Consider the following 14,463-nt stretch of genomic DNA (forward strand, 5'->3'; position numbering starts at 1 on the left):
TAACCTGTAGCAGTTGGAGAATTCGAATCATTATTTTTATTCTTATACGAGTAACAAGAAGAAGAAAAAAGAAGAAGAAAACACATTGACACAAAGAAAAAAAAAAAACGTTAAAAGACGATGTAGATAAAAAAAGAGAGTACAAAAAAAAACTTAGCTAGGTAAAATGGTTATTCTGGAAATGGTTATAGGTTGACGTTCGATTTTTTTTTCCTTTTCCTTTTTTTTTTTTTTTTTTTTTTTTACTTCATCATCCATCTTTTCCTTCCCCTCCGGCGTATTTGCGAAAAAAATTAAAAATAAAAAAAAAAAAAAATCCACGCCTTACGTATGTATGTCTAAACGACGAAAGAAAAAATGTGGAAAAAAGACGCAGCAGCAGCAGCAACAGCAGCGACAATACACGATATTGAAAGAAATAAGGAAAGAAATGATCAAATTTTTTATTAAAACCTACACAATAGCGCGTATGCACACACACGCACGCACACACACGCACGCATACACACGAACGCGTATGTGTGTGCGCGTGTGTGCATATGTTTACCGTACTTCGAAAATACTCGATACAACATTCCAGAACATCGGTTATAGGCATGCATGCGAGATACATACTATAAGTGTATAATGCATGAAACCTATCTAACTATCTGTATAACATTCATGTATATACCTAATGTAAAACTAATGTAAACACAAAAAAAAAAATTCTATTTTAAACTCCGTGCGTACACCTCGTGTACATTTACATACATACACACGCATGCATCATGCGGTGAACATCGTTATATAAATTTTTTTTTTATTTTTTTTTTTTTTATACATATACATACATACATACATATATACGTAAACATCTATATATGTATAGGTATAGAAATAGTTGTTAAATGTATACATTATATATACATATACGTATAACCAAAGTAAAAAATATACATTTAGGTAATCCGAGAGTTGATCACTTCGATAACCGCCGCACCTTATACATTATACATTAAACATTATAGATTATACGCTATACATACACACACGCTCACACACTCATGTATATGTATACATATATTGTTTTATTTCGACGGTAATAAATTTTCTTGTCCCAATTATCCAAATATGTTGACACCCTTCCAACATATTACTATCGTTGTTATTATCATTACTATTATTATTATTGTTGTTGTTATTATTGTTATTATTATTATTAAACTAAGCGTTCGGAATCTTTGTATAGGAAGAGAGTATGGAAATGAAAAGAAGAAGAAAAAAAAAAAAAAAAAAACAAGACACGCGACGGTGATTATAGATTATCATAATAGTATATTATATTATATTAGATACTCATAAACATAGTAGTCAGAGAAATTAATGCCACGTATACCGCATGTGTGTGTATATGTGTGTAGATATGTAGTTATAAATTGTGCATACATACGTTTAATATACATATACAAGTGTAATAAATAATAATACAGCACGTTGAGTTTATCTCTGAAATTAGAAAGTGACTCATATCATTCAAAGTACATGTATGTATGTGTACGACGGAAGAACGGCGTAGGGGGGGGGGGGGGGATAAAAAGTTGAAGGAAAAACAACATTTATTTTACCTAAATATAATGGAATAATAATTTCACGAGAATGGAAAGTTTTATTGTTTTTTTTTTTTTTTTTTTTTTGTATCGCGTAAAAGTTACGCAATGAAACTCAAATAGTATAGAAATAATATACAGTTAATATTTGATATCAACGCGCGGCGATAAATAAGAATGTACCTAAACGTACAAGAGAAAAGGAAACGTGAAAAAAATCAGTCACAAGAATATTGTATGAGATATATGTGTAGAGATAAAAAAAAATCCCCCCCCCCCCCCCCCGCCCCCCGCCGCACTCCGCAAGATATTTTATAACGTAACGAATATCGTGTGTAACGAGATTGAAAAGTATCGTTTAACTTTTTGACAAACCGGCGGAGAAACATAATATTAAAATATACACGATGATATTAAACGTTAATATTGAACGTTGAAAAACATTGCAAGTTGAAAATTAACAGCGATAATTGATTATAGTCACGTGACGATTGAGAGTGTAATAAAAACGAATAAATGAATAATTATCTCGAGTATGATAATAATAATAATAACAATAATAATAATAATAATAATAATAATCCGTAATACAATTACCGTTCATTCGTCATATATAAATATTTTATACACGTACGTATAGGTATGAAGTGATACAGCAATTATATAAATCAGATCTAAGTAAGCCTGCTATACTGCTTACATATACACACACTCACACCCACAATCACGTGAAGTTTTTTTTTCGTTGAATTTAACAGTTTTTTTTCTCCCTTTCCTTTCCTTTTTTTCTCCCCCGCTTCCTCAATTCTCCGCAGAACAGGATTCGGAGTAGATGTGTGTAAATAATATAATAAAAATGATTTTTATGCATAATTTTGTTGAGTGTAAGGTGGTGTATATACGTAGGTGGTGTGTAGTTATCGTGTATATATGTAGTACGTTCTACATACGTGTAACTCAATCTCAGGATTATAATATAATCAAAAATCCGTTCGATAAAACGATTTTAATCGTAAAGTCGGTCAATTTTCTTTTTTACTCTTTTTTGTTTCTCATTTTATTTTTTATTTTTTTTTTTCTTCTTTAATCGCCTTCACGACGTAACCAAATTTCTTATCTTTCGCGTAATAATAATCTTACCTTTTCTACGACCGTGTTGGGTGAAAAAGAAAGGAATAAAAAAAAGTATCGCAAATCTTGTCTCATAGTTTTTTTTAAATTTTTTTTAATAATTTTTTTTTATAACATTAAAAATCTCGTTTCACGGATAATCGGTTTTTAATAATTACAGATGAGATGGAAAAAAAAAAAACCATAAAAGAGTTCAGAAGGCGATGTATGTACATACGATTAGAAAAGTGATAAGAAAAGGAACAAAGTAAATGAAGAAAGAATCGAAGAAAGAAAAATAGAAAGAAAGATATATACACATATGTGTGTATATATATATATATATATATATATATGTATGTATGTATGTATAAATTGACATAACAAAGAGAAAAACGACAAGTTGCGAACCGCTGCACCGTATCTCGGTGCCTCGTCTCGATTTATAGCATACATAACTTTAAGCGAACATGCCGCCTACTCTATACACATACGTTTCTACATATATACATGTAATACACGCGTATATATAATTGTATACATATACCTATACAAACGTTCGGCAGGCCCGTAGGAATAAACATCTGACAGATACCGGGAGAAAGGCACACACGTGCATATTACATATATGTATATACCTATATACAATACATATATATATATTCAGGTACGCCGATCGTACGTAGATTGCAAAACTTGTCGTTAAAATCTATGGTCGAAAATCGAAATTCCGAAAAAAAATTTACAAAATCAAGGATGAAAAGGAAACGAAGGAGACAAGAGTGGAAAAAAAAAAAAGAAAAAAAACAGAGTTTCACGCCCATTTAACGTTTAATACCTGATGTGTATATTAATGATGTAAGATAGATAAGAAAGAACGGAAAAATTTCAATCCCAGAGAAAATTATAATTTATTCTATTACGACCAGACGACTGATGACTATACCGAACGTCGATTATTATTCTTCTGCACCCAACGCGTACGTGATGTATGCACGAATGTGTGTAAAAAGTATGAAATATACAGCATTATGCATATTAATAATATAATACACGTATGTATACATATATATATATATATATATATAACAAAGCATGCGTGACTGCGGAATCTTTTTACTACAAGGAGTATAGACACAAATAATACGCTATATATCGTGTATTGCATTATATTTATGAACGTGTGACGTCACGCCTTCCAACCGCACACATTTCATATTACACTTAACGTTCATATGTGTATACATGTGTGTATATATATACTCACACACATACATACATACATACGGTATAAATAAGAGGATGTGGAAAAAGTTAAACTGGTAGATGAAAGAAGAAAAAAAAAAAAAAGCCGCCTATTTCAAAATAATGAAAATTCATACATATATACATATAGGTGTTTATATATGTATGACGTATATTATATATATACATAACTTGAAACGATAGCTGACAAAAGCACAATTTTTTTCACATACACTTGTATGTATTTTAACTGTAGAAAAATAATACCCGCATGTCTCATCGTCCTACGTGTACTGTATTGCATTGTATTGCACGCGAGAGTATTTTCATTCGTAACTAACACATATGTATACACACACACACACACACACACCTACATGTATGTATGCACGTAGCCTTTATATCTACTCGTTACACATCGAGTGTTTAAATCGTTTACCGTACGTATGTAATATCACATATCGCGTTATCAGCAGTCAATTTAGTAGAGTAACACATATGTATGTATATTCTTATGCCTAGATACGTAAGGACATATACGAATCTATATTCATAACTTATTCTCCATACACCGCATGTGTATACATATATAAATGCATATATATATATATATATATATATATATAAAATATGCAGACTATTATATTAAATATGCTGAATTGTATAAACAGGTAGGTACATACGTATATATCACAGTTACATTTATATATTCGCAATTTTTATTTACGTTAGAAGAAGGCTATACGGCAGCGTACGTATAAACTATAAGATATGTATACTATAAATATACATATATAAGATGTCGTGATAAGCCTCGAAAAAAAAAAAAAAAAAGAAGAAGAAGAAGAAGAAACACGAATACAGGAAAAACCAAACGACCACGAAGGTGTAAAAAAATTTTCAAAAAGAATAGAAGAAAAATCACGTAGTTTGCATACCGTGCGTTTATACGTAAGAACCAATCTGATTCTTCGAAGACAGAAAACAAAATAAATAAATAAATGATTGAAAAAAAAAAACAAAAAAAAATCAAAATCAAAAACAACAAAAACCAGCGTACATCAATATTATAATATTATTCTCTTCATCACCGTCGTACTGCTTACATTATTCATTTGCATGCATATGTATATACATATATAAATAAATACAGAGTGAATTCCTAACTACCGAACGTGAGCGTCGTTCGTTCGTCTGTTAAAATTTAATGCGCATGCGCCCTAAATCCGTGAGCAGTTGTTCGCCAGGACGATCAACCGTCGCGAACGTAACCTCAAGAAAAATAATTTTTTTTTTTACATTCTCCACCGCGTCATGGCGGTAGTTGCGTTCAACGCGTGAAAGCTGTTAAAATTTCGTTACATTTCATATACATATCGGCGAACAATCGTCTATGACGATTTATTTACGACCGTTGGTAGCCCTGGCAAACAACAACTGCATACACTCGAATTTTAGCGCATGCGCATTAAATTTCAGCAAACAACGGACCGTTCATTTAGTTGTTACGAATCCACCCTGAACATATACTGTTATAAGCTGTTAATCGTCCACCGCGGACATACCATTAACAATAATAATAGTAAAGATAATAATGTTGATATACGATAATAAGAATAACAACATAATTAATAATAATAATAATATCAACAACAACAACAACAATAGAAGAAACACGCTGTTGCCGATATTTCTATCGCTGCTGCCGCACGGATGCTCGGAAAGTACTAAATATGTACATTATACGCTATAAGCAAAGGTTATAATTTTATCGTCCGCGCACTATGCGTATAATAATAACAATCGTTGCGGTAATACGTTGAATAATAATCAACGTTTCGTTCGACATGACGACTTGCACAGAATACACACATCCCGCAAATTTTTTCAAGAAAAATTACTCAAGATTCAACGAATGATGAATTACCGTACACGTATAACTATTGTACGTACATACATACATACATACATACATACATACATACATAAATACAGCTAATATACGCGTGTACTATTATTATAGTTGTCTCGATAGGTGTAATAGAACGAAGTTCAAAAGAAGCTTTGGAAATATGCCAGGGATGTTTCTTTCTATTTTGTTTTCCTTACCGTGTAACATACTTGTTGTATAGATATACATAGAATGGTACTTCGCGTCGTCAATTATAGAAACGGATTTTATTAGGTTTCTAGGTTCGAATAGCTATGCATGTATGTACATACCTACCTACATACATACGCGTATCATCTGGTAAAAAAATAATAAAAAAATAAACATAGATATATACCTTATCTCGATGGTAACGCGATACGATTCAAGGTTAGGTTACTTCATTCTTCGTACTATTTTTTTTTTAGTTTTTTTTTTTTTGTTTTTGCCGCGCCAACAAAAAAAAATAATAACAACAAACATTCATTATACGTAAGCGAGAAGCGGCCTGTGATATTAAAGGAAAAATCATATCGGTTAGATTCTGGAAGAAATTTTTTTCGTAGACTGTACTGTTGCGTGTCATACGTATAGCTAGTCGTGTATTAAATCTGTACCCATACATAGGTATATATGCATGGATATATCCACGTGGAAAGGGACAAGTGCGTACGCACGCATATATATATATATATATATATGAACATACCCACATACATGTATATAATTATACATATATACGTATATATAGCTACGAGCTACCGTCATCTCGACGTGCATACGCATATACCTATATACCAATGTAAGTACAATTTATACTGCTGTACATACAACCGAGTCGTCGTCGTTGCTGCAGCAGAGAATCTAATGTAAGTATAAATAACTTTTAGTGGCAAGCCAAAGGTATAATAATATTCTCGCATGCGGCGTGGGCATATAGGCGAGAAAATTATGTGCGAGAGTTATGTATATACATAGTGTGGTGTATATATGTATATATATATATATATATATATATATATGTAGAACGCTGTGTGGGTAGATATGTATAGGTATATAATGCATAATGGACGGTATTCGAAACTTTTAATTTATTTTATTTTATTCATACCATTCCAATTTATATTGACAAGTGATTAACGACATACCTATTACGTCTACCTATACGTGTGTTGATAGTATAGTTGTGTAAAGGATCGAAGACGTGTAAAAATAATCCTATATATATATATATGATAAGAAATAAATATTTCAATACTCGAACGATAAATTATATATTCTTAGCGTGTATAGATGTTCTGAAAGTTCTACGACCATTTCGACGAATCGATATTATTTCTAACGTATTTAACGGACATCTCGAAGAGAGGAAAAAAGTAACAAAAAAAAAAAAAAATAAAAAAATAAAAAGAAGCACGATTTTGAATGGAGAGAAATTGAAAGAAAAAAAAAAAAAAAAAAAAAAAAATGAAACGGATTTTTTCATTTTACTATTTTATACGTATGCATTGCCGACAAACTGCACCGAGGTAAGGATTTAAGGAGGGTGAGAAGGCGATATAAAATGAAGAGGAAGAAAGTGAAAGCACGCTTGTGCGATGCGGGAAGAAGAGGAATTAGAAGGGTTAAGGAGCAAGAGAGAAGCGAACGTAAGGCTGGGCAGTTAAACGTTTAACCCGTCATTTTAATCCTCCGTAAGGACGAAGCTTCAGGAGAGCTCAAACTCTCACAATCGGTGCTTTAATTCGTGCCTCGAATACACCCAGAGAGAGAGAGAGAGAGAGAGAGAGAGAGAGAAAGCCGAATGTTACAATCTTATATTATTATAGCTGTACGCATAAAATAAGCAGACTTACACATTGTAACTATTAATTATACAGGTGAGGCGAAATATCATGGGAAATGAAATTATTGACGCGAGGACGAAGATGTGGAATAAATAATAATTGAGGTTAGGTATTTCGGTCGGTAAGACAGAACACTGTCGTATCTCATACGTATTTAATCATTTCTACGTTACGTGGATGTTTATCCAATGACTTGCCAAACATTCAACGATTTGATTTATAACAATATATCAATATCGTTGATGAAATGAAAAAAAAACTAAATAATGATTGAATCATTGCATCTTACAATTTCATATTATATAATACTATTATTTTTTTTTTTCTTTCACTCCCGGCTTGAAATTTTTTTCAAACATGTCGAAATAAAAATTCAGAGGTCTCAAAATTCAAATTAAATATTTTCCCTCAGCGTGAAAATATTTATCATCTAAAATACACGTAAATTAAGATATATTATTATTTTTCTAAATTCTATAATTATATTTGCGGCATTTTATGACTAACCTCAGGGAAAAACTGCAAATAACAAATATGTAAGAAAAATCAATGTTTCCCACAAAAAAAAAGGTTCTTTCAGCCTATCGCCAAGTTTCATATTTACTTGAGATATCAAGCCTCGACTTTTTTGTGACACAAATGCTTCAAAAATTATCGAATCAAACTTTCTAAAACATTGACTTTCCCTGTCACATCACCATTTTTTTATTGCAAGAATCGGTAACAAAATTTAATTTCTTCCAAATTCGTCATCAACATTTTATCGCTAAATTTATCGTCCGATGATGATAAGCGCCGTTTTTTTTTTTTTTTTTTTTTTTTTTTGCCGTATGATCAAATCAAATCGCGAAAAATCGTTTCTTTCGTTATTATCCAAGTTTATTTTGAAATTTCCCATCATTTTCCTTCGCTTCGGAAAAGAAAAAAACTCACATATTATATACGTACATACACATAAATAAATAAATCCATCCATCCATCCATCCATCCATCCACCCACCCACCTACCTGTGTACCTACGTACCTACTACGCTGAAAATATACTGACAGTTTAACGTCGTCAAAATCCTCAACGAATTTCAGGGATTTATCGACATTTATTAATCCGACCAGCGCAGACTTTTCGTGTGTCATGTATATTTTATATATATATATATATATATATATATGCATATACGCTGTGACGGTGAACGAGCATCAAGGCCAAAATTCTTTGGCGTCGACCTTTCGCCGCTCCGCAATAGTATTGACGATTATACGCATATATATGTATATATATATATATATATATAATAATACTAATGATGATGATGATAATAATAATAATAATAATCCCGACGATCCGATAACAGTAAAACAATCTGGAAATATTTAAATTCTCAAATAGAATGCAAATTTATTTGATTTTTTTTTTTTTTTTTCATTCATTCTATAACTTAATCTAGTGCCAACATCCGATGACGGAAAATTATACGGAGTAATCGTTCGTTACTAGTTTTTTTCTTTTTTTTCGTGTGTGTGTTCTGCTCGATAAGTAAGGATATAAATGTATAAACGTTAATTTCTCAAATTTTGTCGACGTTAAAGTAAGCTCATAATAATTAATATACACATATTATATGTATATATTTATCCCTCCCAAATTGATTTTTTTTTTTAAGAACCTACGATAATACCTATCGATACAACGATAATTTAGCCGTAGTAATGAAATTTAAAATAAATTGTTTCGTATGCACACACACACATATATATATATATATATATATATATATATATATGTACAATAGTAAAAAGTTTATCACATTACATGTGCGTGTGCGTGGCAAAGTACAAAAAATAAATAAACAAATAATTTAATCGAGAAAACAACATCGGGATAGAAAAAGAAAAAAGGAGAAGAATAAAAAATTGCAGTGACGTGTAATGATTTTCGTCGGTGGCGGCGTCCTCGGGAGGGGGGGGGGGGGGGGGGGGGGGAGAAAAATACATGAAACAGAAGAGCGAAAAGCAAAACACCCTGCGGGGGAATTTAATTAACTCGAGGAGAACAATCGCCCCGTCGTCAAACATTTTCCCGGAATAAGGTTTGCGAACACCGGCAGCACAGCTTTAAGGGTAAAGTAAAGGGGCGCGGGTGGTGAGGTGAGGTGAGTCGTTGGGGGGATGGGGATGGAGATGGGGAGAGGGAGGGGGAGGGAAAAACTCAAAGTAAAATGCCTATAACCCTCCCGCCGCGCCGCCGCCAAATCAGCCTTGTGTACGGACACACGAACGCACTCACACACACATACAGGTATACCACCTTCCTATTATAAGGTATGTCACGTATAACGGGCGTGCCTTGCGCGTATACTTTTACACTAACGAAATTGTTGTTTGTTTGGAAACTTTTTAAAAATCATAATATCTACATGTATGATATGTCACACAGCATAATGAATGTTGTAAAGAGTTTCTTATACGTATATATGCATTATACGCGTGATATTAAAATTTACTTTCTGCCGCAGTTAGGTACCTGAAAAAGTTTCTCAATTTATATATATATATATTTTTTTTTTTTTTTTTTTTTTGAAACTTTCCACGACCGCGACTGAAAGATTTCTTACAGGTTTCAAAGAGTTGTCAAAATTTTGCCGTTTTTAGGGGCCTCCGTTTAATGGAAGACGATAGAAAGAGAGTGAGATAGAGAAACAAAACGAAAGAAGGAAGAAGCGAGAAAAAAAAATAATAATAATGAAGCAAAGAATATTTGGGGGGAGGGGGTTAACGGTATCGTACGGATATATGTATATTGTATATGAAAGCTGATAGCAGTTTTAATTTGGCGAGAAAAAAAGCGATCCTCTTCGCAAGCTACATGCGCTTACTACTAACGTTGAACATAAATGTATGCAGAAACACATACACGCACGCACACACACACACACACACACATACACCCACGGCGTAATTTCTACACAGCCTATGTACATACGTACATACATACATAATACAATAGTCGTATATCACGGGTAGTTTTTTGATTCTTTTATTTTTTGCCTCCGCTAAGGCCGAGAGTCGCCTCTATTTTCATTTTCCTTTTCTCGTTGTGTCTCGTTTTTTTTTATTTTTTTTTTATTTTTTCCCCTTCTCTCCTTTTTTTTCTTTCCTCGTTTTTGTACGTTCGTCGTTCTAAATGATTATTATTATTATTATTATTATTATTATTCCTTCTTTTTTTTTTCTTTCTTTATTTCTCTTCACCTCGCATCCCCCCTCATCTTTTGTTCCATATCTTTTTCAAACGTTTCTTTCATCTCATTACGACTGGTGGGGATTTTTTTTTTTACCGCGAAACTGTACCTTCCGACGTATATTAACGTTCTATTCAATTATATAACGTATATATATATATATATATAAGCAATACATATAAATAAATAATTCGGTCGAGAGACAATCAGAGTGGTGAGAAATTACATCAATATTTGTTAAGTACTAAAATAAATCTAGGATTGTAAAATAGTTGCGCCTAACTTACAGGGAGAAATAATAAATAAAATCAATCGCCGTGAAATATATATCATAATATATATGTAGATCATAATCGTTATACGTACAATATATTGTCTATAGTTATCCAATATTGGTACTAAAATCAAAAATAAAATCTACGAGGTATTAATCGGATTTAAATTTACATTTGCGTAGAAAAAAAAAAAAAAAAGTGGAAAAGAAAAAAACCAACAAAATATACATAATATAATAATGTAATGAATAATTGTGGGCGCGAAATTTTTTGGCACATCATGCGGGCATCTATTTTCGTACACTAATACATGTTTCATCTGAAATACAAATAGTTTCTGAAAAAAAAAAAAAAAAAAAAATGTCGCTCGGAGATCGCGCCTTTAACTAAGCCTTTAACGAATGTTTCTTTGCTATTTTTGAGGTTTTTCTTTTTTCTTTACTTTTTTTATTCCTCTGAGATTAATAAAAAATAAATAAGTAAATAATCAGGGAAAAAAAACCCACGAGTATACCGTCAATTGTTTAACAGGACATTGAAACACGCCTAAAATTATCTAGTCTTGCAGCAAGCACTTTAGGATCGATAATTATAAATTCATCGAGTAGTATAGAGGTATATGTATATGTATATATTTAGATATACATAGATATATAGCAAGCAATTGATTTGCCAGTCGAATGAATATAGAAAGCTGAATTGCATGTATACATATATATATTCGCGCTTTTGCTTCTTTTAACTTTTTTTCATCGTTGAACTGTTCGTTTTCTTTCCATATCGTTTTTCAATTCCTTTCATCGCGCACGAATCGTCACCGTCGAGAAAAATCAGCCAACTCACGATGAGTGTTGAATAAAATTTATTTCAATAATAACAACATGTTTGCAGAGTTACAAAGATGAAGTTGAGAAATGATAATAATTCACCGTTTCCGATTTAACGGAACAGTAATTATACTTTAACAAATATATGTTGTAAGCATACCTATATTATACGTATTATACTTATAATAATTAGGTATAATGCGTATAATATAGAAATTAAAATACTCGCAACTATATGATAATTAAATTAATGCGAGCCGATTTTCTCTCTTTCTATTTCTTTTATTCAATTATTTATTTATTTATTATTATTATCAATATTTTTTTTTTTTTATTTTTTTTTTTTATTCCTTTCACTCCAGAAAAGAATATCACTTATACAGAAAAGAGAGATTTAAGGCGTCTGACGAAGAAAAAATTGAACATTAAAAAAGTACTTCACTACTCTTGCAGTGTATTGTTAATATTTTATTTTCTTCGTGCACGTAAATTATGCACAACGAGTTGTGCAAAAAATGTATAAGTTTGTTCATTTTTTTATCAGAAACATAATAATAAATTAATTGATTCAAGGATTAATTTTTTTCAAAATCACTGCCGATCATAGCTCAAACCCGCCGTCCCAGGTAGGTTTTACAATTTTAATTTCACCTCGTTTCCACATATATATATATATATATATATATATATATATATATATATATACATATAATACAGGTAAGGCAACCGGAGGAAGGATTTCAACGTTATTTTACCCGCCTAGCCGAATAGAAACGGGAAAATCGGAGGTAGGGAAGCGACGAAAGCTCGTTAAGCTTTTGCAAAGCTCTCAACTCCACCCTCTCTCTCTTCTCTCTCTCTCTCTCTCTCTCTTTCTCTTTAGCCCCCTCTTCCTATCACCACTTGTCTAAATGCAAACTTTGAACGTAATATAGACTCATGTCTAAATTGTATATCATCTTATAAAAGATTTATATATATTATATATATATAAAATACGTGGCTAATCGTGGTAAATTACGAAACGATTCAACGCTAATTGTGTATAACGTGTTTAATGAATTAATATATTCTTTATACATATATATATATATATACAATCGCTTGATAGCTAAATATATTCTCAATATGTATATGTATGTAAAAGGAAATGTCAACTTTTAATCATTTTTTTTTTCATTCAACAACAACAACAACAACAACAACAACAGCAATAATAATAATAATGGATAACAATTTTACCGAGGAATAAAGAAGAAAAACGATTTCGCAAAAGGTGCGAGGGAATGAAGAAAAAAGGAAAAATAATCCGTACGTATTAAGGGCAGAGAGAAAAAGAAAAAAAAAAAAAAAAAACACCAAAAGAAAAACCAGAAAGAAAAAAAAGGAAAATGAATGAAAAAAGAACGAGGATCGATGATGGCGTATTATTTAATCGTTCAGGCCGGATGAAAAAGAGGAAAGAAATTGAAAACGGTGGCGGGGGGGGGGGGGGGGGGGAGGCAGGCAGGCACCCCATGCATGAATCTGGAGGAAAAGGCGAAGTCGTTTCAAAGGTTACCTTCACCCTCTGCGGCAGCTGAAAGAGGGATCATCCGATTTCCCCAGAAATTTTTATTAAGCCTACATAACGTATAAATATATATATATATATACGCACACACATTTATTACGTACGTATTTAATATCCCATTAATTTAATATAGCCACACACGTATACGTATTTAAAGTAAATTAGTTGTACATGGAATAATAGTAAAAGTATATACATATATATTGTAGGTAGGTGTCCTATAAATTGTATAAATTATAATGCTTTTAATCGGTGGTAAAAGCCCCCCCCCCCCCCTCCCTTTAATTCCTTCACGTGTATATATGTATGTATATAACCAAACCTGCATGGTTTATCCTTCTCTCGCAAATTTACGTTAGACAAAGCTTCTAACGCTAACGGAACTGGGAAATATAAGGGTGGCGGTATCGTGGAAGGGCGAGAGGGATGGAGGGAAGGAAATGTCGTGGCGTACCGCTCGGTTATATACGATATGCAAATGACGAACTTTACTCTGTACCTAACACTATATATATATATATATATATATAGAAACAACTATTTTACATCGGCAATGTATCACGCGTATATGCATGTATGTATACATGTAATAATGTATATATATATTACTTTGACCCAGGAACAATTACAATGGATGGTCAAACATCAGCAAAGGACCTCAAATAACTTTTGAAGGAGTAGATTTATCGTAAAATGACAAGATACCTTTTTTGTAGAACGTTCCATTTCCTACAAAAAAATGTTTATGAATTTTCTGTACGACGCCTCGTTATCTAGTTATAAAAATCGCAGGGAGCAATAACCATTTTTGCCATGTTATTCTTATGG

General features: G+C 32.0%; 1 protein-coding gene across 1 annotated transcript in view; it reads right to left on the bottom strand.

Annotated features, from left to right (window-relative positions):
* Positions 1-14,463, bottom strand: part of LOC124413177 (AT-rich interactive domain-containing protein 5B-like) — a 100,591-nt gene that overhangs the window by 53,689 nt on the left and 32,439 nt on the right. The window lies entirely within an intron of this gene.

This window comes from Diprion similis, chromosome 12, assembly GCF_021155765.1.
Source record: "Diprion similis isolate iyDipSimi1 chromosome 12, iyDipSimi1.1, whole genome shotgun sequence".
NCBI lineage: Eukaryota > Metazoa > Arthropoda > Insecta > Hymenoptera > Diprionidae > Diprion > Diprion similis.